The sequence below is a fragment of the Psammomys obesus genome, unplaced genomic scaffold (genome assembly GCF_907164565.1).
Source record: "Psammomys obesus unplaced genomic scaffold, mPsaObe1.curated_primary_1811, whole genome shotgun sequence".
Classification (NCBI taxonomy): domain Eukaryota; kingdom Metazoa; phylum Chordata; class Mammalia; order Rodentia; family Muridae; genus Psammomys; species Psammomys obesus.
Window position 1 is genome coordinate 26,970,262 of NW_026596073.1, and position 3,752 is coordinate 26,974,013.

The window sequence follows — 3,752 nt, forward strand, 5'->3', positions numbered from 1 at the left end:
CTTCCTTCCTTCCTTCCTTCCTTCCTTCCTTCCTTCCTTCCTTCCTTCCTTTCTTTCTTTCTTTCTTTCTTTCTTTCTTTCTTTCTTTCTTTCTTTCTTGCATAATAGAGCTTTAAACATCCCAAATCTGGATATTTCAGAAGTTACACATGATTTATCAAGAATGCAAATACATGGTCAATTCCAATTCATCCCAATCCTCTGGAAGAGCAGCCTGTGCTCTTAACCACTGAGCTCTCTCTCTAGCCCCTGGTTTTTATTTTGTCTGCAATCACCTGTAACTTCCGTTCCAGGGAATTTGACACCTTCCTCTAGTTTCCTCAGCCACTTGCATATGTGCACATATACTCAAACAAATACACATAAATAAAATAAATCATAAAAAAATAATAGTGGACTAGGTGAGGGGCATAGGGAGAGAAGAGGGGGGAGGGTGGGATTGGGAGGAGACGAGGGAGAGGAACACAGCTGGAATACAAATTGAATAAATTGTAATAGATGATAATAAAAAATAAGCAATAGTGTTCAGCACCCACATAGATTCACTGGCAAAGCTGGGACACAATACAGGGGTGAATGGAGTTGTCTTCCTCTTCCTGGTTCCCAGAGCCTTTCTGCACACTCAGGAGCTTTTTCTGCCTGTTCACTGACTGCAACACAGCTTCAGTGCTTCACAGCATCTTCTCAGAGAGACTAACAAAAGCAAAATGCCCTGTTGTAGCTGTCTTTCTCCTCCCTACTCCATCTCCTCCACCTCTTCTTCCTCCTCCATCTCCTCTTTCCTTTCCTCTCTGAAAATGTGGAGAAACAGTAAGGTGAGATCAGTAAGATTCCAACTAGAGCAATTTGTCCAGTCCCTTCTTTCTTTGTAACAGCTAAGAGCTTTCTGGGGTGCTCTGAAATTATGATTCAGCAATGTTAAAGATCATGCTTTTTCTTCAGATGTATTTACACACAACTTTTCCATCTCATTTTATATCCAAGGAACACACTGTTTTTCTCAGTGTCTGCCACACCTTTACTATATCTTCTTTTAATTTACAGGTTTCTTCCACTTAGTTGAAGAGCCCTTCGGAGCAGGAGCACACAGGCTCCTGCAAAATGTTCATGAGGTCAATGTGAATGCATGTAAAACATTTAATTTAGACGGTGTGATCAGATTTCGTTTTCATCCACCTGTCTCTGTGCTGCTGATTCCCTCCCGGACTCTTACTTCTTGGTCTGACAGATTATGGATGCCAGAGGATTACAAGGAATTTGGCTTCTAGAAAAAAGGTGAAAACAAAACAAAAACCTCCATGTATCCAAGTATGTATATAACTGTCTTATATGGACCAGAGTATTATGTTTTTTAATTTAAATTCATTTACTTTACATCCCAAGGGTGCTCCCTCCTCTCCTCCTTCCCTTCTCTCTCCCTCCCACTTCCCCTCTACCTCTCCTGCCAGAAAAGGGGAGCCTTCCTCCCCCTGGATTAAGCCTCCCTAGCACATGAAGTCACATCAGGACTGAGCATATCCTCATCCACTGAGGCCAGGCAAGGCAGCCCTGCCAGGGGGTGATCCAAAAGGAGGCAATAGAGTCTGTGTTGGAAACAGTTGCCCCACTCCACTGGACAGGAGACCTACATGAAGACCAAACCACCCATCGGCCACATATGTGCAGGAGCCTAGGTCCAGACCCTGCATGCTCCTTGGTTGATGTCTCAGTGTCTGTAAGCGCCATGGGTCTGGGTTAGCTGTCTCTGATGGTCTTCTTGTGAGATTCCTCTCCCCTCCAGGTCCTTCCATCTTTCCGCTAACACTTCACAAGACCTATGAAGCTCTGCCCCAGGCTAGGCTGCAAGTCTCAGCATCTGTCTCCATCCGCTGCTGGCTGGAGCTTCCCAGACAACAGTCAAGTTAGGCTCCTGTCGCCAGCAAAGCAGAGCATCGTTAACAGTGTCAGGAGCTGGCTTTCTACTATGGGGTAGGTCTCAGGTTGGGCCAATTATTGGTTGGACAGTCCCTCAATCTCTATTTCCTTTTTATCTCTGCATTTCTGTAGGCATGGTAATTTCTAAATCAAAGGTTTTGTGGGTGGGTTTTTCCCCCTCCCTCAACTAGTCCTACCTGGCTAGGAGATTTCCATGTCCCCTCCTTAGGAGTCTCAGCTAGAGTCACACCCTTATCCTCCCAGGAGCCTATCGTGTCACAGGCCTCCAGACTGTCAAAGAGATGGCCCTCCTCAGTTTCCCTTCTTGTCCCCAGCCCTCTCACCTCTCACCCCTGTTCTCCTCACATCTGATCCCCATCCTCATGTTCATTCCTATACCATTTCCTGCCCAGTTTAATCTCTTTATCCACTTCTGCTGTCTATTCTATTTCATCTTTTAAGTGACATTCCGGCACCCTCCTTTGAGCCTTCCTTACTTGGCTTCTTTGTGGTCTGTGGATTGTAGTATGGTTATCCTGTCCTATAGGTCTAATATCCACTTATATGTGAATACATACCATGTGTCTTTCTGGCTCTGGGTTATCTCACTCGGGATAATCTTTTCTAGTTCCATCTGTTTGCAAATTTCATAATTTCCTTGTTTTGAATAGCTGAGTAGGCCTTGAGGTTTTGATATTAAATTTTCTATTGGAGAACATACTTTGGGGATTTTTGCATCAATTCCACAGTTGAATCATGTGAAAAATAAATTCTGAGACTTTTCATCTCTCCAGAACCAATTTCATTACATCAGTTCAGGCTCAAACCTGACACTCAGGAGCCTAGAACATGGTGTGTGCTTTAAGTCCTCTTAGCTGTTTGGAGTGACTTTTTCTGTCTTTTTTCAGAGAGGAACTCTTATCTACCTTTTAAGACTTAATCAGACTATTAACCTTTCAATGAAATTTCTCAGATACCTCTTTACTTTTGGAAGCAAAGCTCACTCTCCTGTGTCCTATTGTTCCTTGACCAAAACATTAGCTCTTTTTGGGTAGTGGACCTGCATAATAATTACTGTGTACACAGGAGTTATAATGTTCCTGGTAATAGTAAATTTATGTTTGATGGATGAGTAAAAAATTCATGTAAATAACAGAAAAAAATTATGAGTAGCTGTTTCAATAACAACCGTGTTTTAATCAATGTTCTAATTCTGCCTTTTATGGAAAAGTTTTCAAAATAGAAAATGACATTCCTAAACAGCTTTTCATTTTTTTTTTCCATTTTTTATAGCAGAACTTGAACTAAAACCCACTGGCTGTGATTTTAACGAAGAATGGAATTATTTTTGCTATGATCTTGAAGGATGGCGTCATTTTGCTGGAAAATTCAAACAGTTGGTGTTTAATTATAATGGATCTTCTTAGGAAGGGGAAATAAAATGTATTTTATTGGTGAACTGGTGTGGGGGGGAACAGGCACAGGAGTATTATGTGGTGGGGGATGGGGATGAAGGAGAAAATGCAAGAAAAGAATTGAAGGGCATTGGAGGGGTGCATGAAGCCTATTTGCAGTGGAAACCTCCTAAACTAGAAAGGCAATCCTAATGAAGTTTCCAAAGAATGGAAAGATGGAGTTCCAATTTTTCATCTTTCGTCACCAAACAAAATCTCCAGGAACTAGAATGGGTTACATCCAGTTGAGTACTTAGCCAAAGGGCTCCATGGAAATCCCCAAACAGTCCAGGCTGTTGTCAAGAAAATAGGTTGCTTCCCACAAAATGGCAGCAAGGCCTCATTGCTGAAGACAACTCCCACATAACTCATTGAGCAAGCTAG